The 27,483-nt window shown below is 34.9% G+C and overlaps 1 protein-coding gene across 1 annotated transcript in view; it reads left to right on the forward strand.

Annotated features, from left to right (window-relative positions):
* Window positions 1–2,839: 2,839 nt before the first annotated feature.
* LOC124297785 (5-hydroxytryptamine receptor 2A) overlaps window positions 2,840–27,483 on the forward strand; it is a 152,441-nt gene continuing 127,797 nt past the window's right edge. Inside the window, exon 1 of the mRNA XM_046749099.1 lies at window positions 2,840–3,795. The gene's annotated coding sequence lies outside the window, so the exon portion shown is untranslated. The remainder of the gene's footprint in view (window positions 3,796–27,483) is intronic.

Genomic DNA, 27,483 nt, shown 5'->3' on the forward strand with positions numbered 1-27,483 from the left:
GGTGCCACAATAATTCTTTATATTTTTCATTCACAAGAGTGTTATTTGACGGTATTGGAACTCGATTCATACAGGAATACATGATATATTTCATTCTTCGCTTTATAATATGAACAATTTTCCTCACAATATATAATGATAAATAGCCAACGAGGTAACACAGAGAGATTTATATCATACAATCTGAAATGTAAGTATGAATATGTTAGAAACTTTTACTTATGTGATGTGTTTTTATTTTTAATATCTAGGACCACCAATTTGTTTAATAAAGTGCGTTTGAAAATTGCAGACGCTATCTAATCGGTGAATATGTTCACAGTAACCTCACAATTCGTTGATCTCGATCACAGACCATATTTAGAGAATTCGCTTTTAGGCAAGAGATTTCGTCAAGGATCTTCTGATTCTGGCCCGAACAACAGTATTTCTTATAAAGAAAACGACTTTTCTTTTTCGAACGGACGCTAATTTCTATAGATCTAAAGAAACTTCAGGGTTGTTAACCGCTGTCGTACACCTCGAAGCCATGGCATAAAACGATCGACACTGCGAGGTGGCGGCAGCTGGTCCGTTTCGAGAATCGGTAAGCTGGCTGCCGGCTCGGCTGACAATTATCTCGTCCCAATCTTTGTAATCTTTTGTAAAATTTTGTCATTGTTTTGTATTTTTCACAAGTTTTCTCTGTAAACCTTGAAGTCGTTGAAATTTGCCGGATGGATTGCAATGTTTTCAATCACAATTATAATCTTTTTTAAATTCTTTTGTATTTCGCACGTTATCCTTGTAAACCTTAATTTTCTGGCAATTCTTGTAATCGCTTCCCAGATTACACAAAAGGCAAGATGCCTGTACGTGCAGTCGACGTTTTTAAGTCATCTCTTATTCGACTTGAATCTTGGTAAATAATCGACTTGCGGAGTCGTCTTTCATTTGAAATCTAAAAATTTAACTAATGCAACGCATAATTATTATTTTCTTTTTACTATTTGTACCAACAGTGGCGTCAAGCGTGCGAAGTGTAATGTACAATCAATAATCGCGAAATTATCAAAGAGCTTACGACGCGCGGCGGAGGCACTTGTGAAATCATACCTAATTCAGGAAGTTCCAGTTCAAGTGTACTCAAGTGTCTGTGAGTGTTGCCTGTCTGAAGATACTTCCGAAGCACATGAGAATTATTATTCTAGCTTACTACGCGGCTACGCAACAATCAGGATAAGTTTTTTCTCAATTGCGAAAACCTCTTCCCGCGTGTCTGCAATATGTTACTTCCCGTGAATTTGCGATACACAAACCTCGGGTTGCCAATGAGGACCGTCAGCACCATCAGCGAGGGTAAGTGAGAGAACCGGGAAATTGTTATTTTGGAAAATAGTTCTTCTGAAAAACGTTAATTGAAGTCTTACCGACGAATATTTTTTCTGCTGCAAGTTCGCCGTTTTAAGGCCAGAACGGGAAAGCGACGTCGAAAACAGTCGAAATCTGACTTTTTTTGCACTTACAGGAAGTGCAAATTCGTCGAGATTGTATGGTATGATGTGACTTTTTTCTCATACATCAGCACTAATGCCCACTAAAGTCTCGCGGTTACCCATTTCTTTTTGAACATTATTACTTTTATAATAAAATATACTGAGAACGTGTCCAAAACACGTGTATTTTAAAAGAGAAAATCCACCCTGTTGTCGGCACGGGTTTGAGTTGAGATAAAAATCTGAAAAAATTAGGCCAAGGTTTTTGAATTATTTGAAATTAATTTAGGGGGTATGCTTGAAAAAATTTGTCTACACCCTAAATACGGGACACCCTAATCTCCACGTTACGCAAAAACTTCCTAAGCCAGTTAAAAGGCTAGACTAGAGAATGTTCTTCACTAGTCCTATTAAATAAATACAATAGTAGATGGTCACAAAATTTTCCGGAGAATGGTATTCTATGAGTGAGACGGACAGATTAATTTCTACGGTACACTAAATTGTTTTTTTGAGTTAGTGATCCTTCTTCAGACGATATTGTTCACATATTGAGTCAGACTATTTATCTCAATTACATTAATGTAAATAATAAATGAAAGAAAGTCTTGATTGCCATAAACCAGACCTGGAAAATATCGTAATCATAGATCTCTGTAAAGGTGGCATTTGTTATTTTGTGAAAAAGGGCATCCGGATCGAACCTGTATTCACAGAATTCTATTGCCTGAAAGAACCTTAGGCTAACTTCTATACTTTTTGTTGAAACCGCCGCGCGCCGCCATTGTTTCACTTTTGATAAAAAAAAAAAAAAAAGAATCTTCATAGCAAGATAGCGGCTTTCGTACTGATTAATAATCTTTTTAGAAATTTTATTTCAGACAATATTTACGGCCATAATCGTGTACACCGTGAGGACTCCTTTTTTTCTAAGTCATTCTCAATCTTATAAAATAAACATAAATAAAATGAAAATAAACGTATAAAAGTTTATTTTCTACTCTTCACGAGAGCTTCGATTGGGCATACAAAAAATCAGACTGATCATCGTATTTTATCCTTCAAAAAAAAAAATCGCGAAAATCAGCTACTTTTCGATCCGTTACACTAACATGGTCCCTCAAATTTGTCTATGATGAGAGAATCGAGATTGATATTCACCCACATCAAATGTGTATTGAATCTGTAACACGGTGATGATTTTATTAATCTGTGGTCGAACGCACGTTTCGCCCCCCGCTTCGTAAGAGGCATCGCGCATCTATCAGGAAGCGCTTGCGCGACGTCGTCGCGGAACTGACGCGCGTCGTCGGCGACGTCGGAACGCCGTTGACGCTCACTTGAATTCCCGTCGCGCGTCCGTCAGCCAAACCACTCGGTGAGCCTAGCCAGCTAAGGACGAGCATGTCGGGATTATTTTTGGCGCGTCTTTTTGCGAATTTCATAATAACTTGAAGAATATTTTCCCACCCAAACTTTTCTCCCCGATTCAACCGTTCGTCCGTTGCACAAACTCAGTCTTCCTGATAATTTATTCGCGTTTGTTTAAAACTTTTCTTTGCATTCTTCGCACCTGCATATCAAAATCGAATATGGGAGTTCATGACTCGCGGTGTGTTTCGCGTTCAAATCTTCACTTGTTTGTTTTGCATTTGAATCAAGTCACGCGTCCTTATATCACTGATCGTAATAAATGTATATTGTTACCAGTATAATAAACCTTGAAATTGCTCATCGCTACTAACTTTGTAATTGTACGGAAACTAAAAAAACAAAATTAACCAATCCATATCATTATAAGTATGCGGGCTTCTTGCGGTAAAATATTTGAAATTCGTTAGCTGTGGAGCAGTATTGGTACATAACTTATTTCATAAATGCTGTGGAATTGAAATCAAGTTAATTTTGAAAACTGTGTAACGTTGTCTTGATAAGAATTGGCGAGAAAAGAAAAAAAAAAGAAGGGAGAATCGTTGAGTATTCTGGTGATGAAGTATTTTGAAGTTGCCGTTTCCCTGATGACGGAAAACCCGGAAGAAAGGAAACGCGTTTAATGTATGAATAAGTGAATGAATATCGCGACACGCAATAAGACCCTATATGCCCTTGTTCTACCATATCACGCAAACGCTTTTCTTTTCGTTATTATTGTCTGAAATGCCTCTGTCCGATTACTTTACATTGGAGTGATAAGTTACAAATGATCGAAAGTTTAACTGTCGAAAAGTGAAATAGGAATCAAACTGGTTTACACGACGCACGGAATGGAAGTTTGATCGACGAGCTACCCCCTCGGGACGTTCTCCGTTTCAATCACAAGGTAAATTATCAATCGATCACTATTATTTTCCCTAATATTATCAGAATATACATTCCAGGTTATCGAATAGAATGAGGTTTTTTACTTATTATTATTCTTCTGCCGGCTCTTCTATATATTTACGTTCGTTGGATAAAATCATTGAACTCCATTTCGGCGAAAATACCAAGCTAATTGATTTGAGTTATATGCCAAATTCGGTCAAATGGTACGTCGGGAGTGACAAGAATGAAACGAAAAGTAGCGATCTGACAATGCGATTTTCGATTTCAACGATGTAACTCATGTTATGTTTCATGTATTCTCCACGTATACTCAACATAAATGAGAGGTCTACTTTTTCAAGATAAAATTTTTCTCTGGTGTGTATTAAGTTTGTGTAAAAATTGGCATTCGGATTTTGATGGTAGATTAGCAGAAAATTCTTGTTTTCATGGAAAAGTACGAATTTCGAGCATTTGTTTACATGTGCTGTAATTGCAATAAGTAAATAAACAAAATTTGAATTTTTTTAGACTCACAATCAGAAATATTTCGGGGACCACGTGGTACCAAAAAACTGTTGTTACCAAAAAAGTAGTTTGAGAAATAAAAATTGATTGAAATGAATTGGAAGGTTAAGGACACAGTGACGTTTTCGTTACAATTCAGTCAAGGTGTACTTTATTAATTAATGATTTCGCGTTTTGGGCGAAAATATTAATGATTCGTGAAAGACGTTGACGAGTTTGCGTATCATCATCAAAAGCTTATTCAAGCTTTAATTCTCATAATTAAGATTTTGTATTGTGATAGAATCTCATTATTATCCACTTCTTAAGTCTTATGTTCATGATAACAAGGGAATTTCGATGCAGTTAGCACGCAGTTAACTGAGCGGCTCAGGCCTAATTACATAGGGACAATAAAATTAAGCTGAAGTGTAAGCACGCCTCAAGCGCGTATTATGCTCTGCCATCAGTTAAAATTTAAATTAAGTTCTACTTAAATTCGAGTCAATACGTTGAAAGAGGGTAGGGGTAAAAATATAGAAAGATCGAAAAATTGACGGACCACAATATCGAATTTTTAAAGAAGCTAAATCTTAATTCATAGAATTTAAAAATGTTTAAGGTATGGAGAAGTAAAATAATAGGAAGGTCAGAACGTAGAACGCCGAACTGTAGAATCATCAGAATCTCTATCGATACTAAAGAATCGTGTATAGAATCTCGATTTTGTCGTTCTATGTTTTGTCGTACTGTATTTCGACTTTCTGTACTTACAATTTTCTATGCTAGGACTATCCACATTTTTAAATTTTATAAATAAGATTCTTGCGTGTATGAAAATTTAATATTCTGGTCCTTTTGTCGATTGACAATTCTAATCTCTCACTCCTTACCGAAAAGTAGGCTTCAGCAAGTTTGCATTACGGATGTAATTGCAAAATTGACAGAAGTATCGATAACGCATCGAATTCATCAAAACTGCGTTCACTCATTCTGAACAAGTTTCCAAAATTTTGCATAGTTTCCATAGTTTATTGTTATTGCTTGAATTTACACCGGATTTATAATTAATATTGACACAGTCCTTCATCACATGACAGACAAATGTTTGTAATCTAACAAAATCTACATTTTACATTATTTTTTCGATATTCATCGTAAGCGAGAAAATGTTTGTGGAAGACGTCGTTACAATCCAACATAATCTCATACAATTCACTCACAAAGAACGAATATTGAAAATCAAATTAAATTCTGTAACGTATGAGAAAAAGTCCTCACTCGTATAATTTGCATTGGTTCAATTGAACGTCTTAGAGTCAGCAGCGTGTTAATTTTTAGACTATGATCAAAATATTAAGAGATGAATCGTTCTTCGTAGTGAAAATCTGTTTTATTTTGTGAGGAATAAATTGTTAAGGTATTATTTGGAGTAAGCTGTATCGGAAGACCTGACATAATTTAGAATTCACAAAACGACCAACCAGACTAGAGGTAATGTCATGTCTGTGATTGAATGCCACTGTGAGCACATGTGTCTATGTATAGGATTAAAAGTTACGAATTAGGTACATCATGTTCTGTTCAATATGTAAGGCGCGACGAGGAGAACGTATATTATTCTGGAACAGTTGTCTGAACCGTAATATCTATGAAATCACATTAGGCGGGTGTAACCACACGGAGGGAAAGAATTATTTCAGTCAAGTGATATCGTTTGATTCAAATAAATACTATAGTCAAACGTGGCGAACACGATACTTACTTATTTCACCAAAACACTTTTGTCGGACGAAATACTTGTGATTTAATATAGAATTGAATCGAGTCTTTGAATGATCATGCAGACTATCAATTTATTCACGACACAACACGGCGTCAGTTTCTTGCGATAATGTAGAATATTGTATCAAGAAAATGTGTGGTTCAAATGACTATAAATTTGATTTAACGCACCTCAATCTTTTCGTTTTAATAGTATGAAATTGTCGTGTCAGAACAAATTAAGCTTGTTTTGATTCATGCTTTGTTGAGTCAAGAATTCAATGCTACAATCGTTGAAACAGGTTGTGAAATTTATTCTTACAAAAATCTTTCGCACTGACTAAACATTATAATTATTCAACTATTGTTGAATCAAGGGTTTCGCTTGACTAAATTATTTTTACAAACTGACCAAATCGAAATTATTGAATTGCAGTCATCGTATTTGGAACAAATAAGAGATACTAAATTGAAGGGAACGGACTCCAACAAAATCTATTTTGTTCATTCAAGATTTCTTTCTATGTACGAATATATACTTAATGCAGCTACCTCGTACTCACTTTTGTTTCCAAAATTTGAAACAATTTCGTCATTCAAAAGAGAAGGAAAGTGTGAGAAACACGCAATGAATGTTTGGAATAAAAGATTTATTGCTCGAAAAACTGCTGATTTTCCGTCCGACATTAATTACGTATTCCATAACGCTCGCAAAAATTCATATCCATGGTAGTCATGTTTTCATTTCTATTTTTAATTCATTCGAAATAAAGAATGCGAGATATTTGCGGGATAATTTCTCTGAAGCGCTGAATTTTCCGGCAGATCGAGATATAGCAGTGAATGCAGTAATATCCATTACGCTCACGGCGTATTTTACGCATGAGAAACCATGGTGTTCGTGAGTAACGAATCGGCTAAAAAGTGATATCGCGTGTTTCAAATTTTGGAAAATTTTCGGTGTACAATTTCTAAAATCCACGACCCTGAAAATCGTAGGATTGGATAGTATGCCATCTCAAACAAGATTACTGTCAATTTTCATCTCTTATAGACTAAGTCTGAACAGTTACGTCAATATTCGAAGAAAAGAAATACTTTGTGAACATCGGATATAAACGAAAAATAATGGATAGATAACATAAAAATCATCGTGGTCTTTGAATGTTTTTATTCATTTTCGTTTACAGTGTATTTACAATTTGAAATACTACGAATTAGTATCGCAACTTTCATTGCAGTAAGAACACGTAAAAACGTAAAATAGCGTGTTTCTCTTATCTATGAAAGATACTGATATAGTGATACTTACCTCATGTGCTCACTTCAAATCTTTCAGTTTGGGGTTATAAAATTCTTCATTATGTTTCAATTATCAGTTGTGGCGAACGTCAACAACAGAGAAGAGTAGTAATATAAGGCCGCTTCTGGCTCAGTAATTTTTAAAGAATTTTAAATTCAGGGATATACTTTAAACATTCCATAATATATCTACAAATAATCTGGAACCAAAAAAACTCGGCAGTTGTTACCAAAAAAGTATTTTATTAAATAAAAAAATTTGCAAAGAAAAAGGTGGGACGCTGAGTATCTCAGGGTGCATTAAAGGATTAAAGGCATATACAAAAAGGATTATACTTTCGGAGAACAACATATTTGAAAAATCGATTTTCATAATTCACATAGATTTAGTCAACCCGTTATGTTAAATAATGGAGATATTTCTGAAAAGTGGGTATCTTTGAAGAACAAAGCTTACGTAAGGATTCTGAGTTTAAATCCATAAGGATACCGAATGATGTGAAAAGGTGTTTGATTTCGATGTCAAAAATTGAGGTTATTTTACGTTACGCGTAAATAATTTCTATGAAAATTGGACGACTTGCCACGTTGGAGGAAATCAAATAGTCTTCAAATGAATGAAAATGAAATTGAATTCTTTTAGGATATATCAATGAAAAAACGAACATTGTTCACCTTTTATTGCTGGTCGAAAATCTGTTAATTCACACAATACCTAAGTCATGCTGTGTTGACAACAGATCTTACTTAAATGAGAGTAGCAACAATAACAATGCGTTCAGGTTATAAGAAAATTAGAAGTAACAATTATTCGAAATATTAGGTAAACCAAAGTTTTATATGTAGTGCAAATCAACTAAATTTAAACTGCAATAAATACAAATAAAAAATTTCTACCCTTAAGGTTGATAAGTTGACACAGAATAATGGCTGAAGTTTAAATACGTTTGCGTGATTGTGTAAATGCGTGAAAAAAACGCCGGAGCGCTCAGCGTTTCTTTGCTCAATGCGGCTGATATGAACTTGGCCAGGAAACATTGAAATATACAATCTGCTCAGATACGAGCTGCAAGCTTCGTACAGGAAGCTGTTATAAAGATATATGTCATTGCAGAGATTATCAACTCGCCGATCTTTCAACAGGGGAAGTTATTGTAATCTACCCCGAAAATAAAAAGTTCGTTTTTCACTTGAATTCTTTACCCGACGATATTTCGAAAACTAACAAATGGGTTTAGATGATCTTGATCTAAATCGATGTGTTTCATTCCGATTTGGAACTGAATAGATTGCGATTAGAATCGGTCAACAATAAATGGAAAATGGTCAGATCAATTTTAATGAAATTTCATTAATGGCTTCGACTTTGTTTAATTTACAACTGATTATGTTTTTAGTAAAACTGGCAGACTGCACAAGTTATTTTTTGCACGAAACCTCTTTTTAAACAGCAGTAACATTAACTAAAATTTCAAAACATAGTATGTACAATATTATACTGTATATGGGGCAGTCCATAGCATTTCGACCTGTGTCTGACCCTTAACCTCTTGGATTTGCCCCGCGATTTGTTATAAAATTGTTCTCTCTTTGAAAGGCACTCGATTTTTTTTTAGGCTTTTTTAACACGACTTCAATTCTGAACAATTTTTTAAAACCATTCTATTGATCGATACAATTTAAAAATCTGAAAAATCATGTGTCAGGTATCAACTTTCTTAAGCTTAGAGCCGGAGTATAGAGATTTTTCCTTCTTACTGTTTTCAAACTTTTTCCGAAAAAAAAACATAGTAAATTAGAAGCGGAAGTCATTCTACTATAGATGGCTGCTGAAACAATTTGATGTCACACAAGATTTTTGAAAATCATTCCAGATTTTTAATTTGCGTCGATCAATAACATGGTTTTGAAAAATAGTAGAAAATTAAAACCCTGTCGAAAAAATCTTTAAAAAAACAACGAGTACCTTTCAAAGTGAGAACAATTATAAAGAAAACCGCGGGCCAAATCCGAATGGTATAGACTGTCCCATATAGATATACATCATCTCTAGTAATTAGTTGTTGCCCATCTGTCTACAAACAGCATGGTCTTCATTGTGCTATAGCGATCAAATTAACATTGATATGCATAGATATCGTTCAATTCACGGTTAGATTTACGCTCAATGCGGTTTGATTTACCATGTATAAAATCTCTCCTGTTGACTACGTTCATTCATACTGTACGGAAGTAAAGGAATTCTTGAACCAACAAAATAGATTTTGTTGAAGTCCATTCACTTCAATCTATAGTTAGGAAGCTGGCTGCCATTTTGGTAAATGATTTGTTCGTCTTTCATATCGATAGGGATGAAAGTTAAGATTAATACAAATCGGTTTGGGCCAGTTAATTAAGGTCCTACATCCCTGCGTTTTTGAGTTACAGCGCTTCAAAAATTTAAAAAAAAGGGGGTAATAAATCATGTGTCCGTGTCTGCCTCTTGGACTGATGGTCAGAATCGTCCTCAAAACGTTGAAAATCCAGAGGCAGACATGCAGGGCCCTGCATTATCATGGAACGTAGTTGTAAAAATGTAAAAAAACTCTACTAAATCATTTGTTCGTCGTTCTAGTTCCGTCCATTCGATTCAATAGGGCTACCCGAATACAAAAAAAAGTTGGCAGACATTTTGGTCACTGATTTTGAGGTGTACCATTTTTTGAAGTTCACGCAGAATCAAGGGAAAGTGGGTATTACGGCTATTTATTGTTGGTATTAATAGTTTTAGTATTATTATATTGTTCAGCCTTTTTTATTGGATCCAATAAAAAAAAAAGAAAAAAAACCAGTTTATTACAACATCAGAAGACGCAAATAAATTTAAGGATGTATGTCGTGGATCGTCCCAGCCAAAAATTGTATACATACGATCAGACTTTTCGTACTTTGTTACTTAATAAAAATCTGACAAAAATCAACAACATTCGGCATGCTATGAACAACAATCATCAATAATAATATTGCCCAAAAGTTATTAACCAAATTGTTTAAACAAATAATTATTTAACAATTTATTATATATGTATAGGTATATACCTGCACATATATCTATGTATAGGTATGCCCCAACTCTCTACGGAGTTATAACGTTCTCACTTTCTTCTCTCTAAGAAAGAAAGACAAACTATACAGTTCATTTTATACCTGCGGGACGGCAGGTAACAGATTTAGAACCCGAATTTTTGAAATATGTTTTTAAAATTGTTCCTGTCGGTTGCTTGTATGTAACATTAATTATTTTTATTAACATTTTGTAGGCGCAGAATTTTTTACTTGTGGCTTGGCGCGAGCGTAGAGTTGAAAAAAAAATTTATATTCAAATGGTCTGCCTTTGGAAAATCAGGAGTCTGGATGTCTGCCTCTGGATTTTCAACGTTTTGAGGACGATTCTGACCATCAGTCCAAGAGGCAGACACGAACAAATGATTTAGCACACCTTTTTTTTTACATTTTTGAAGCGCTGTCAATTGACAACTCAGCGCTACCATGGTGGCAGAACATTTTTCTGTGGCCCTTCACATTGTTTTTAATCGAACAATTCAGGTCTGCCGAGCGAACATTTCATATACTAGTTTTTAAATCATAAAAAAAACTTATAGTATATTACACTACTAGGGCCGAAAGTATGAATTTTCTGCACTGCGCGGAGTAGGGCCCGAGGCGAAGCCGAGGGCTCCACGGCGCACAGTTCCGGACTTTCATACTATCGGCCCGTGTGGTGTATACTATTTTTCTTCATACCCGGTCGAAAGTACGATAGATAAATATGCATATCCTTTTTTAATGCCTGCCCGACATTTGTGCACGAGCAAAGCGAGTGCTGCTGGTCGGAGGCAGGCATCAAATACAATTATACTGGAAGAAAAATATAAATTTGAACAAATATCTTTAGTAATGAATTAAAATTATAATTATAAATAAATAACAAATATATTATTTATTGTATTAGCATAAAAAAGAACGAAATTATTAAATTTATATGATAGTACTATTATAAATTATTATTTTTGTCATCTTTCTATTTATCGCAATCGAAATAAAAGTTGTTGATGATATTTCCGTGAAATGTACAGTTTTGATAAATATTACCCGGATTTAGATCAGTAGTTGGATTAAAAGAGATTGATTGTGACGTTTGTTCGCTTGTACAATGATCGGTTCCGATCATTTTGATCGGATTTTGCGGTAGTTTATTGTTTTTGTTTTTTGAAAAAACCAAAATTGGTTTTTTTTTTAAATGACTAGGTTTTATCATTTGTTTATTCCTAGGTTCGAGAATTTTTTTGTTACTCGCGGTTCTGAAAAACACCTGTGGTGACTTCGGTATTTCAGGTTCATCAAGTTCATCAATCCTAGCAAGATCCTCATCATCAATTTCAAAATCGTCAGAAAAGGTGTGAAAGTCTACTTTAGCATGTGAAAGTTCATCAGAATTTTTTGGATTTGTTATTTTAACTGAACAGTCGTTTTTCGCTGAACTTGTTTATGGTTCTGGATCAGTTACAGTGGATGCGGCTATATAGTTTATGCTTTCATAAATTTTTTCTCGATTTTTCATCGAATTCTTCACATATCCTGTAAAAAGTTGAATAAGATTTTCAGAAACAAAATCAGTATCATTTCAGTACCTATTCAAGAACTAAATATGAATATAATAAACTCATTTTCAACGATCATATTATAAACAATCTGATTAAAAAAATGACCTTGTGCAATATTTGTAGATTTCCATCTTCCTGACTGTTTCATCATTGGTATATTAGCACCTGAGTTAGATAATAATGTCGCGCTAGTTCTCCGAAAACAATGTCCAGTATACTTTTTAGAGTTGGGCAATTTTAAATAAGATGCTATCAAGTAAGGCGTTTCACCGATTTTATTTTTACCGATTACTTGCTTCAGGCATTTTCCATTATAATATTTGATAAAATATCTGTTGGTAAAAGGTTCCTCAGGTCTCAAAGAGCTGTATTGCTTGACCTTGGGATAAAAATGTTCCCCAATTATAAATTTACGAGGAACATCATTTTTCGTTTCGCTAACAGAAACAAGATACTTATCACCAAGATCTTTGATATTATCCAATTCAATTTTACTAAGCTCATCACATCGCATGGCCCCACAAATGCCAAATATAAGAATAACCTGAAATAATAATAATAATTATTATTATAAAAATGAGATTTTGATTTAGTGAAGAGCTTGATAAAATTAATTTTAGTACCTACCTTTGTAACTAAATGTGTGAGGTCTGGTGCATTATTTATAAAGTCCATTATTTGATTCCACTCAAAGATTAATGACTTTTTAGATTTATGTCCTTTAGAATTGTTTTTAATAAAACTTGTCAAATTTTGAAATTTATTAATGTCAATATTTTCGTTTGCACTTAAGGTCTTTTTTAACCTTGATCGAAAGGACCATAGAGTTGGAGGGCTTAACCTCTTACTCAATTTTTTAAAACATACAATCAAATTAATCTCTTCTGAAGTTGACACAGAACTTGTACGGTCCATCTTCCATTTTTTGTACGCATCGTAGACTAATTTGTACCTGTCTGCTGACTTGTTTGGTAATGTGCCGGTTTGTATTATTAAGTCAGCCTCTGCATCAAAATCTCTGATCACTTCTTCCTCGTCCATAGATTAGTCACTCGAGGTGATTTCACTCGTTGTATTTTATTTTTGAGTATCTAATTAAAATCTAATCAATATAAATTAAAGAACTTTAAGGTTATCTCTCGATCCTGCGGAAAAACAATAACACAGTTATGGTTAACTATGTGGTAGTAGCCGGCAATGACGGCAGTTGTGGCAGTCTCGCGTACCGGCATGCACGAGAGACATGTTTATTTCCGCTGTTGTAGAGGGCGCATCCATAGCGTTAGCAAGGCGGAAAAGTTAGACTTTCTGCCTTGAAATCAGGGCCGAAAGTACGTACTTTCGACCGAGGTATGAAGAAAAAGTATTTTATTGAATCAATTAAGTATTGTGTTCGCCGCTTTTGACTATAGCATTTAGTTGAATCAAACGAATATCACTTTACACAAATAATCCTTTCCCTCTGTGAATCAATAGTGCATCGGAGAGAAAAAAATCTATAAAGGATTTTCTTTAAATGGCGTCTCGTTGATTGTGCTTTTTTGAATGGAATGTAATCCGAGACCAACATAAGGATCGGTTGGGCGAATTCGATTTGGTCATAGGGTCTTGATAGGATAACTCGATTGGAACCTGCTTTGTAACAACGTAATGCGGAAATGGCAGGGTAAACCTCGTCAGGTTCTCGTAAGGTTATTCAATTTGATTCTCGTAGAGTAACCCTATCAGATCAGTACTTGTACGTCTGATTGAAATTCGGAGATACAATGAATCTTACAACTAAACTTCTGAAAGTGCAACATACTTGATTTATTTACATCTGTACAGAACGACGCAGATACGGCATGACATCGTATAAACCGCATTTGGGAAACTTCATCACAGTCGATGTCGAATAGAATGTCTTACCTGGGACGAGACTTTACCGAGTTTCTAAACAACTTCAGGCTGACTTCCGGAAGTCACTTGAGCACAGGCTTAACGGCCGTGTGAGCCATGCGAGAATCAAGGCCCGGACATGACGCGTTAGCAAACACCCTAAACTAGATGATATAAAATCAGTCAACTGATGAGAAAAGAAAGAGGCGGAGAAAATTGAATGGAATAATAGTGTTAGGTGCAAGGATTTGTACTTTTCAAGTTCAGTGTATAAAAGTATAAAATTACTTAATACTGATCAAATTATCAATTATCCAGTACAGATGGATTTTGTATTCAGCAATGCAATGAGTACTAAGTAATGATGTACTTTGTATTTATAATTCTAGTCATTTCAAAGTACTGCGGTATTGATGTACTTGGTACTTGTCAGTGCTGTAATTACAAAGTACATAAATCGAAAAATAGGCTGACTTGGTAAATCCATTTTTTTCTTTCAAACATGATTACATGTGATCTTATCATTTTAAATTTACGCGGTTGTATCGTTCATGCTAGCAGCTGTTTTATTGATGTATACATAAAATTTCAAATTAGTTCTGATATTTACCATATTTGCCGGAGAAACTTTAAACTTCTTCTTTATTATTGTTATAATTTCTTGCTCATTTTTGTTTTTACTGTTATATTTTTCAGAAAATGAACAAATTCTTCCCCAAAAATGTACGTTGCAACTAGTTCGAATTTACAGCTGAATATTTTCTCATATAAAATAATCTTCAGGTATTTAAGAATGTCACAAAATGCTAAATTAGCATGTAAGTTTTTACACTAATTGTACAACTTTAATTACTATTTCCTAATTCACAAAGTACAAAATATAGTTGCACTTAGTACTTTCTATTTCAAAAAGTCCTATATAAATTTGTAGTTAATAATTTGTATTTCATAAACTGCGAAGTACATCAGGACTCGATATTTAGTCAATTTCTAGTACATAAGTATCGTTCGTAATTACTGAGGGTAATTTAAGTACAAATGTACTCAGATGTTGCCCATCCCTAGTTGGGTGACACGCACAGAGTGCCAACGATGCAAAATCAAATGAGTAGGTAATAATTAAATGAAACTATAAAAGATATCGAAAATGATGCCGACCAATTTCAGGCCTCGGCGACCATAATTTGGCAGATGTGTACTTGGGGACAGGAGTGAAAGGAACACACGCAAAAAAACTAAAACCAAACGAAATTTGTTCGAGGCTAACAGATCTTACAGTATCTTGTACAAACAGGCTCGTGAAATGTCGATAATATAATATAAAATTCACGGTAACTGACCTTAATAACTCATGCAAAAATAACTTGTAAAACATAACTCACGATAAAAATAACTTGTGGCAAGAATAACTCGTGACAAAAATAACCTGTAATAAAAACAAACTTAACCAAAAATATTATTGAATAAAAAAGAACCGAAATCACAACGCACCATCCCGTGCGAAAGACGCGGAAGGTGACTGTCGCAATGCAAAGGTTAGATCAAGTTCGGCCTCCGTATTAATATTGTTGGTTAAGGTTCTTTTTGTTGAAGATTATTTTGTCATAAGTCATTTTGGTTGATCTAATATGGCGGACTGAAAATGTGAAAGTGATCGGAATGGCTCGAAAATGCACACTGAGGAGTCTTTTCAGCCACCAAATATGACCCCGGAAACCCCCGAGTAACAAATTTCAATCGAATAGGATCAAGTTTTGTACTTTCAGTGCAACATATTGGATCCAGCATCTTGAATTTTGAATTCCTGACGTTGGATTCGTTTTTGGCAACCCCGAAAACCCAATATTACCGAGTTACACTTCTCTAGTCCACATAATCTTCCCACAATTACATTTATTCTGTCAAAACAAGCTTTCAAGACTTTTTTATTTATAGCGCTTATTATATTCGCGGAATCTTCATAATATCTCTTAAAACCTCAACATTGACATCCTAGAAGCTCAAATATGCAAAAAAAAAAAAAAAAACGCCAGCGATAATATCTCAAAAATTAAATGTAAGTTTTGAATTACCGATCGAAAAAAGTTGTCTCATATATATATATATATATATGAGACGCTGTTTCGCAAAGGGTTGAGGATGCTGCAGTCAGGTCACTTATTTTGACGATCATCAAAGCCTACGTATCACGAATGTAAAACTGCCATAGTCAGCGCAATTTCATGTGCAGTGCCGAATGAGAATACCCGAAAAATGTTGCCAAGAAGTGTATTCCTGTACCGTATATTATAGGAGTACGGAAACTACAGAGTTTTTGGATATACTTGATCGGCATTTTCACTTTATTGGTGCGTAGGCCTCGATGATGCCACGACAAAAGCAGTGACATTTTACTCTCAGTAAAAACTGACTGTAGCATCCTCTTCAGAGATACACTAGCTTTCACGTTATCACCAGACAGAGGTTTCTCCCTCTAATCCTTTCTTCGTTCCACTCCCTTCTTGTATAACTCTCTCTTTCTTTCTTTCTTCCTGTCGCCTTTACTTCTTTTTCTTTCTTATCCTCTTGTGAAATTATACGTACTTGATTGAGTTTCGGTGATCGGTGCCAGGAAATGAGACTCGGGCCAGAACCATAAAGACCTACCAGGAAAGAAGATGACCGTCCATGCGAAGGGTAAAAAGCACGGCGTGAATCTGAAGAAGGGAAAAACAGCAGCGAGTGTGCCTCTGTGTGTATATGCGCGCGCGCGTGTGTGAGAGAGGGGGGCGGGGGAGAGAGAGAGAGAGAGACAGAGAGAGAGAGAGAGAGAGAGAGGAACAGATTTATTCGACGCCCTGTGACAAAGTCCCCTCAAGCGCGTAATCCTTGTGTGCAATGTGTATAGACAAGTTTTGTAAAACATAGTATCAAAGAATATACAATCTTACTGCTGCTGTATAATAGATAATAAACTATAAATAATATGAGCCGACGAAATATATTAGTCATACTGCAGTAGTGATACAAGATTTCGATTACAACGTTTATGAAAATATTATAAAATAGTAATAAAATTATAAATTAAATAAACGATTTGAATTGGAGATAATGCAGGGTAACGAGAGAGGCGCTCACTTATATCCAAATTGATACGTCATACGATACAATATGAGATCAATAAAAATATTATAAAAATATTATCAGAGTAGTGCAACTCGTGGAAGTCGTGAAAATCGTGAAAATTATGAATATGATGAATATTGGATTTCCGAAGACATTCCGATACCAGTCGATTTAATGTGAATCGTACTAAACAGAGTAAACGAGTATAAAAATAATTGCATGGATATATTCAAAAAGGCAGGGCATTGCAAATGGGAGAGGATAACCAAGACATAGATAGCAGCCCCTGTCAATGCAGGTGGAATTACGGTAATGTCACACGTCGATGGATTGTAGAAATCGGAACGATTTCGTATTCAATTTCTAATAGCTTCATTTTTTAACTATTTCCAATAATTTAATTTCGAAAATTCAGAAAATCGCGTCAACGATATGGTACACCTAACACGTGAATCCCAGAACGAAAAAATATCTTCGCTAAGAGCTAATTACACTTGATAAATCTCGGTTTGATACAGATTTTCACCATGAAAAATTCCGTGGAAAATAAATAAAGTGTAAAGTAGAAAACACAAAATCTCATGCTATTGTTATGGCGAAAGAAAAGCCTCGTGAGTCGTGACACAGCATAAGGAGTTGAAGTAAAAATCCGAAAAAATTTGGGACGGTTTTTGAATTATTTGGGATGGATTCGAGGACCCAGATGAAAAAATCATCAACAGTGTACTTAAAGACTATCCTAGTATAGATGTTATTCAGAAAATCTGCATGATCTATGGAATATTAAATTCATGCATTTGATCGTGATTCCTTTATCATTCCAGTCTGTAAATTTAAGAAGTCAATCAAAATGTTCAACTTTTCGTACAAAAAAATGTTCCAAAAATTATTATTTTGCACTTCATTCATAAGGCGGAAAGTATAAGGCTATATCGTACTACAAGGTAAACCGTAGTACTACTCTTTAGGAAATGATATTAGGTTAGGTTATAGCAGGTTGGGTTAAATAACTATTAAAGTAATGTATTTACACGATACAGCCTACTCTCTCTTAAAGGCCAAAATATATCTAAAAATATCGAATTTTCAATCTATTTTCCGTGATTTTATTGAAACTCACAAAACATAGTTTTTTTTTAAAAATTAAAGTATAATATTTTAGTCGCAGAAAAATAAAAAACTTCATCTCTAATACGTAGTTGCTTGGTCATCTGTGGGATCATCCATACACTCTCGACGCAAGCATATGACCGAGGAAGCGTGTGGATGAAACAATATATCAAGTTTGTGTTTTATTCAAAAGCAATCTACACGATATGTCGTTCGTGAAGCGAATTTGTCGCGTCCCAGGTTCATTAATCCGGAGAATACAGGGAGCCTTTCGCAAGTGAAGCGACCGAGTTGCCCCTGTGCTGTAGCCGGAAAATCTCCAGCGTTAAAGCAATAACACAAAAATGTAATTAGCGCGACGATTAATCTGTGATTACAGTTTCGAAGCTCGATGCGAAATCGCCGATAGATATACCGACATATTACTCAGCTACGTCTGGGGCTAAAAAACGTGCACCGTGGACATTGGCCGGCGAAAACAATTTATAACTCTTGGCCCTCCAGCCGCTCGCGTGTCACCCTTCTTCTTGCATGCTGCGTCGGAACCTAAATGCTTTTGCCATTTTTCATTCCCTTGCCGTTGACGCGCCGCGAAAGATAGATTGCCTATTTTTCTTCTTGTCAATATCAATGTCTGCACATTGAAATACACGGCGTACAGGTGACAGTTTTTGTCCTTCAAATTGTCAACTGATGGACGGAATCAATCCAGCGTTGATGTCAATTGAATCTTGGGGTATAAAAATCTTTTCCCACGGTAGGGCCGAATAAGAACCAGATCTAACGTCACTACCCATGATACACGAAGGTAAAGGATTATTTGAGTCGAGTGATATACCTTTGATTCAACTAAATGCTATAGTCAAAGTCGTCGAACGCGATACTTACTTAATTCAACGGAATACTTTCGTCGGACGAATTACTTGATCGAATGGAAATAAGCCTTTGAACGGTCATGCTCTGACTGTCAATATATTCATGATAACACGGCGCGAGTTTCTTGCAAGAATGTGAATTTTGTATCAACAAAATGAGTGTCTAAAATTACTGAAAATTTGATTGAATACACTTCAATCGTTTTGTTTAAAAAATGTGAAATAGTTGTATCACTACAAATTAAGCTTGTTTTAACTCATGATGTTTTGTTGAATCAAGAGTTCAATGGTTGGAGCAGATAATAAAATTTGTTGCTGCAAAATCTTTTTGCACTGACTGAACGTCAATGTTATTTAAATATAACGTGTCCGTCAAATCACATCATTCAATTGTGGTGACTCCAAATTTTGTGAGATTTAGCCGACATTGAATGGAGAATACCCGAAAACTCACTGTTGTATATGGAGAAGTATAAATTATAACAATAGATATAGTGTTATAATAGTTTTTGTTCATTCGTCGTCAATATCAATTTCAGTGCTCGAAACTTGGTTCTGAGCGTTTGACTTGGTAGGAGACTCCCCGGTCTTAAAACTGTCTCTGAAACTATTTCCATAGCGAGAGAGTTCACCGCCTAGTGGCCGTTTATAGTAAGCGTATACCGACGATTACAATGAATATATTCTCTACTTATTTCAAAGCATGTGTTGTTTCTTTTAGCTCGTAAGCAAGTTGGACTGACTGATTCAATCAGTTCTGCCAAACAAGCTTCGGTTAGATGAATAAATTATGGCTTTCGACCGATGTACATTTTTCGTTAGATTCATGTACTTATTTTATTTGAAGTACCTAGTCGTTTCTGACAACTAACATGCGACTTAGACGAACAATGCATAAACGTTAAATGAAATGATATTTAGTTATCTCAATTTTGGATACACATTAAAAGGTTCACTCGAATCAATACTTCATTCCATCGCGACGAAAAAGGTTTGTGTTGAATCAAGAAACTCGCTTGACCAAATCATTTTGACAAACTAACTAAATCGAAATTGTTGAACTGAAGTCATTATGTTTACAACAAATAAGGGATACTAGGTTGATGTAAATGGACTTCAAGAAAATCTGCTTTGTTGATTCAACAATTCCTTTTCCTCCGTGTATTTGCAAGGAAGGAAATGAAGCCGCACAAACTTTGCCCGTAGAAGTCGTTAGTGGTTTTCGAGCTGCTCTGAAATCAGAGCTGAGAAAATTTAACGGGATATGAAAAGTAGCATGGTGAAAGGCTCTCTAAGCTCCGCGGTCAAACCTCAAAAGGCTACTTGTATGGCGGATGCTTGGCAGAACCACAATAATCTCTTGCAAACTGTCTGACGAAAGAACAGAAGTCTTAAGAGGATCTTGGTCACTAAATCTTCGCTATTTTAATAACGAACTTGCATGTATACTTTCGGACACGAAGAGAAACAAATCGTTAAATCAACCAAATCGATTTGGTTGGGTAAAAAATTGTTACTTCAGTCAATATTTTGTGTGAATGAATATACCGTATTTGACGTAATAAATTCTGACAGATCAAATCGACTAAACGAGTTATTCGGACCATGCGGTTAATTAGATTGAAAATTTGATAGGTCCAAACAATATTTATTTGTGTCAACTCAATGATCCTGTCGAATAAGAGAGTACTTGCGGTTGGATGCGCGCAATCGCTTCAAGTAAATATTTTTTTTATTAAAACAACTTTGATCCTCTTGAATCAACCTATATATGTGATTCAGTAAATAAGTTCATTTCGTCAAACTAAGTGTATTTTAATCTTTCTGTTCAAACTTATGTATCATTGACTACGTACGGTTGAATGAACTTAACGTGCTTTTTGTCAGGAACTTTTGATGATTGACCAACTGCAAATACTTTTCTTGATACAAATGTACGTATCAGTCGAAACAACAACACAATTGTTTTCATTGCAAATAGTTCAATAAATCCATCTGCAATTACGAATAGGCTAATAAATTTTGCTACTTTTGAATATTTTGATGATCGAAATAAAAACCTCAACACCCACTGTCTGAAGCAGCTGGAAAACATGAAGGTAAAGAAAATCAAGTTTTCAGTGTGTTAGATCAATCACATAAACGAAATATTTATGTCGAATAGATATTTTGTTGATCGGGGGCATCTCGTTCGTTAAATGAACTATTTCATCTACTTTTTCACTGCCTTAAAATTGTTGAAATACTGATGCAATCGTTGTATTTTTTTATGAAATCTTTTCAAATTATCTGGCAATAACTTCGTATCACTAAGATAAATATATCTCATCATCTAAGTGAGCAAAAGTTGACCCGAAGTCTGTGCGATAGTCTGGCGTAGTGGCTAGATTGAAAATGCGTTTTATCTGACTTACGAAAAATTATATTTGCAAGTTATTCGCCTTAGTGTAAAATCTACCAACTGCCGTAATTAGGCTAAAAATTTCAATTTTATTTTTGATTATAACCATTCCAAATGATTACAGGACTTCCTTTAATTCTATTTAGTCTCGTAAATCGAAATTTATAGTAATCCTAATAGAACGTTACCTTACTTCATAACCTGAGGATTTGTTTATCCGAACGATATGAGACTACAGTCAGCAAATAAGTTGTTTCAATTAATGATTGAAACACTATACTGAACTGGATGTTTAATTGCTTGTAGATAACGGTAATTTTTTCAACCAAATATTCAGTTCAGTTGACTGAGATTTTTTTAAACTAACAGAACATGATGTTGCGTTGATCAAATATTTGATGGATCAAAAAGTAGGATATTCAGATCGTCAAAATGATTTTCATATTAACTATATCATACAGCTCGTTCAACTTAATATTTCGTTGACTGAACATCTTCCTATTTGTGTTAAATAATAATTTGGTCAATAAGAGTAGTTGGCGCAACTTATAAATTGTTGTCAGAACCAAATATTCGTTCCACTATCCGTGAACGCCGCATTAACTTGATCGAAACCAACTTTTTTTTTTCTTTTTTTTTTCTACATTCACTGACTTTTTTCTCTCAGTGTAGGCATTCGGAAAGGTTTTAAAACCAACTACGCAGATCTGCCAAAATGCGACGCATTAAATATTACCTCAGTCTTCAACTTTTCATTGAGCTTCTCAAACTTGGAGTGGAACTAAGTCGCGTATATAAGATTAGCACCGTGCAGAAATGAACGTTGTAAGATTTAACTGTGTAGGATTGAACAGTGTAGAGCATTCCTTCAATCACATGTAGCTCGAATTGCGCGTGGAACAATTTTGTGTCGGATTAAGCATCTAATTTGATGAATTATCTATTTCGAGTTACCGACTTTTCTCGTAAACATGATACTTAATGTGATTTTTGTGATGATATATATTACATTTTTCGTTGAAAGAAATTTGCATTACGCAGTTTCAAGCACATTACCTGCGGCAGAAAAATTTAGTTGGTAACATTTACCGAAATGTGATACAGAGTTCATCTGGTAAAACATGTGGAAATGATGGAGATTGACAAATGCAGCCCGCTATCGGAACGATTGAGATTAATCTGGCGTGATTAAAAACAGTTAGGACAGCCCTGTGTCTGATCAGAAATGCGCCCACGCAATCTCCATCCCAGTTGTATCCGCCGATTTACCCCTTTCTACGGCATCGGATTCTACCACCTTGTATAATGATCGCTCCCTTGCACCGGAGGTCTCTGGTGAAACACGGAGGGAAAAGAATTCTTGAACCAACAAAATAGATTTTGTCAAAATGATTTAGTCAAGCGAATTGCTTGATTCAATAAAAGCCTTTCTTGTTGCGATCGAGTAAAATATTGATTCGAGTGAATCTTTTTATGTGCTTCCGAAATTTTATCAACTAAATATCATTTCACTTGAAGTTTATGTATTGTTCTTCTAAGTCGCACGTTTTGCGATAGAAATAATTGAGTACTTCAAATAACAGAAGCACATGAGATAGCCAAAAAAAAATTTACATCGATCAAATGCCATACTTTGTTAATCTAACCGAAGCTTGCTTGGCGTAACTGGTTGAATCAGTAATTTGAAATAAGTAGAGAATATATTCATCGTAAACATCGGTATACTAGTACTATGAACGGCCACTAGGCGGCGAACTTTCTCGCTACGGAAGTAGCTTCGTAGACACTTATGAGACCGAGTGGTGTGCCAGGCAGCCAGAGACGACTAACGTAAAATAAAGTCGACATCAGATCTGTTACAAACGGATAGAACATAATTCCAAGTTTGGAGTCATCGGAATTAACGTTGACGACTGTATGTGAATGTTTATTATCGAATTTGGTCGAGAAATGATTCAGGAGTTGCAATAACTCGTTGCACAAGAAAGGAGATTCGAAGGTCGCTAGTTGTGAAATTTTCGAATTATTCGCTTTTATGCGCTCTCTATTAAGACGCAAATAAAATTACTGGTTTAATAGAAATGTAATTAATTATACAATTATAATTATTGAGCATTGGTTTTGTTCTGAGTTATATTGTTACATGGTGTAAAATATATGTATACGAGCACGCGCGTAGGCTCCGATCGAGCAACTGACTCAGAGGTCGCAAAGTAAGGCGGAGTAACTTACAGTTATATCGAGAATCGATATATTTTGGCGCGGAAATGCAAAACCTCGAATCTTACACAAATTGCTTATACGAATCTTATACAACGACAATAAATAATAAAAAACTATTCACGCACATTTAATTTATGGTTCTTCATATACAATCATAAATTTTCGAGTTCAAGCCATTTAGGGGTAAGGCAGATTTTTAAGCATTTTGGTCACAGGGATAACTAATTAATACGGTTCCGCATTTTTGGTATTTTATTAAGTGTATATTGAACTTGTTTTATACAAATTTTTAATAAATCTATTCAAAATTAACAAAGATATGGGCCTTGACTTAACAACTAATAAAAAAAATTCCCCTCCATCGTGGCGTCGATATATATATATCTCGGTGAAGGGCTGTCTGAAAATAAAAAACAAAATTTTATCAATAGCTAAACAAATATAACTGTGGTTGTCCGTGGCCGTTTTTTCTATATAACGACGACGGATTAGAATTTTTTTTCCAATTTTCGTTTTTTTATTCAACCTGTTGCCATTTTGCAAATAATCGAAAAACGGCCACGTACGATAACTACATTTGTATAGATATTGATAATATTTTGTTTTGTATTTTCAAATAACCCTTCACCGAGATATAAATGCTACGGTATAGGGAAAATTCTGTTATTAGTCGGTCGTTCAATGCCCACATCTGTTAATTCAAAAAAAATTTCGATGACAATTTATATAAAGCAAGTTTAATATACACCTGATAAAATCATTCGATTATTTTTTCAGTCGTTATAGTCGGCTTCTCCATTGAGTATCGGGTAAATCCCACAAAATTTTGGGACCTCATTTTGTGCGCTTGAATAACTCTGATGTTCAGCACTGCAAATATTTTTGTAACAACAAATTTGATCAACTGTTTCAACGAGTGAACTCCTGGATCAACAATACATGAATAAACAAGCCCAATTTTTTTTGATACAATAATTTCATATTTCTAAAGCAAAACGATGGAGGTACGTTCAATAAAATTTTTAGTCGTTACTGTAACACATTTTCTTGACACTAAATTCACATTAATGCAAGGAACTTACAGCGTGTTATCTTGAATAAGTTGAAAGTCAGCATGATCATTCAAAGGCTTGATTCAACGTATTTGTTGAATTAAGTAAGTATTTTGTTCGCCGCATTTGACTTTATAGGATTTAGTTCGATGAAACAGATATCACTTGTATCAAATGAACCTTTCCATCTGTGTAATTTGTTATCACGTACTGAGTTAGGTGTTGTTGTCGTTTTATTGTCAATAAAATGGAAATTTTTAACGACTGAGAGAATATGTAGGTAGCATAGAAAAGGGATGATTTTATTCTCTACAGTTTTCACCATGAGCACATTGCACTGCCCAGTTTCTGCGGCCATGATTAACATTCGACTCATTTTAAAAAACATGCGGAACGACCGATTGTTCCCGCTCAGCTTTCCAGTTCACATATGAGGGATTCTCCGTCAACTCGGCCACTTTTTTTTCGACCATCTCAGATCTGCCCCATAATTGGTTATATCAAAGTACTACTAAAAGGTACTCGACGTGAATTTTTTCAGATTTTTTAATTCATTATTTGAGAAATTGCCGTTTTTTTTCAAATCAAAATATCTCGGAAACTTGAAGTAACTGAAAAAAAATGACTCCACATAAAAGTTGTAGTTTTTTGTTAGCTTTCGAGAGGAATTTTTAAAAAAAATTTCACGTTCCGGTAACGCTGCATTTTTACCAAAAATGGAAGAAATAATTTTTTTTATTCAAAAAGGATCCTTTTTTTTTACTGAAAAAATTACAGTCTTCCAATATGTGTGACAATATCGCCGAAAAATCGCCAGAATTTGTGTGGCTTAATTTTTTTTAATGGGGCAGATCTGAGATGGTCGAAAAAAAAGTGGCTGAGTTGACGGAGAATCCCTCATATAAAGTAAACGTATAACGTTTATTCGTAGAGTAAGTGTATAAAATTCACACTCGGTTTTTGCCATACTCACACACGCAACATTAGGTCTCACGTCTTATTTTAGCAATTTTCTCATTGAATGTCGTATTTTTTCCAAGTACGTTCTCAAATTGCTTTTGCACCGTTAATTCGGATGCTTTGAAACTAAGGCGGAGGAATTCTAAGAAAAAGGTCTGCGAAAAATTGAACAAAATATGTACGTAGGTATACAGACGTTGGTACACGGTTAGAAAAAAAGTCCATGCAGGTCTACTCAAAGCTTTGGGTTCATTCAACTGCTTTTGCAATGTATTACCGTGTGAACAAAAAGTAAAAATTATAAATTGAGTTTTGATACCACAATTTTAATGTTAAAATTACAAAAAAGTCTGTCATATTCAATAAGAGAAATGTAAAAAATAATGCAAATATAGTGGACCAGCTGGGCCATTATGTTTAGTTAAATTTTTCCAACAGTGTAGATGTGAAACAGAGTTAACTCATTCAGCAGTTTTCCCTCATCTCAAACCCATATTCCATGTGTTCCGAATCCCGTTTCACGAGGAACATGGTTGATATTCAATCTACACAGTACAGCTTATAAAGTCTGCCCGGAACTAAAGTTTGGAGGCAAACATAAGAGTTGTGAATTATGGGCTTTCCAGAACTGCACCACTGATGAAAGGTCATGTCGAATGTTTTCAAGTTGGGGTGGCTTGGGCCACCCATCATTCCATTTCACCCGCGATACTCAGAGTCTGTACGAATATATAGATCGCAAAATTGCTACTGCAGTTGCAGATCCAGCCCCGGATTAACCGTAAGGCTAAAAAGGCTGTAGCCTTAGGCCCTCGAAATCTTCGGCCCTTCAATTTGCAAAGTTAAATCTTTCAAAATAGTATCTAGATTATAAAAAAATTGGGGTAAGTCCGATTTCGAAAAATTTCCCGCACAAAGTTCGAGAATTTAGTACAGATGTGGACAAAATATCGTGAATGGCCAATGTTTTCCCCAGTCGATTACGTTGGCAATGCAGATTCATGTAACTGCATGCTGAGTCTGCATTGACAATTTAATCGACTAGGGAAAAAATTAGCCGTTCGCGATATTTTGTCCAAAATGTGTACGGGTCAAAAGTATGTGAAAGATGAAATTATATTAAACAAACATAATTCAACTTAACACTCAATGTTGTAATACAAAATATGTTTCCCAATACAATACCATTTTATCCAAACTTAAGTACATACGAGAAGTATTATAATAAGATGTTTTTCTTGACCTCAGTGGATTTAATTTTCTGTCTGTACTTTTTAAATTTAACCTATCGGACCTTGCACGACCGACTTTCGGTTTTTTTTTTTTTTTTTTGTAGAGCAGCCTTAGGTATCGTGCCTCCTTAATCCAAGCCTGTGCAGAGCTCAGTGTTTTCGAGATAAAATGCAATTTTGATCCGGTATTATCTGTGCACGCCGGCAAAAAAATGGGTTGTTATTGAACTACCAAAACCGAATTTTTCTTGAATCCCGGACACAGCTTCGAAATAACATTTCAATGGTCCTTATCCAATTGACGCCCGAACTGCTTGTTCGAGACAAGAACGATTTTTCGTCGAGCTTCGAGATATTTTTATTATAAATTAGGTAGATTGAAAAGAAAATTATATTACAAAGTATCTACTTTCAAAATTTTTATATCAATATTGTAGTAGATGAAAAAAACTTCTCTTTCTTATCAGAAGTCTTGATAAATTTTAAAATAATTCCATGACGCAGAATAGTAATGTTACCTAAGAAAGTATGAAAAGAGTTTATTTATTATACAATATATGGTAAGCAAAGCTAGAAAAGATTGTAATGCTTAATCCCCGACTTTGCGGGCCTGAATATTTTTAATTTTTTTCATATGATTGTCCTCACTCCA

The sequence above is a fragment of the Neodiprion virginianus genome, chromosome 2, assembly GCF_021901495.1.
Source record: "Neodiprion virginianus isolate iyNeoVirg1 chromosome 2, iyNeoVirg1.1, whole genome shotgun sequence".
NCBI classification, from domain to species: Eukaryota; Metazoa; Arthropoda; class Insecta; order Hymenoptera; family Diprionidae; genus Neodiprion; species Neodiprion virginianus.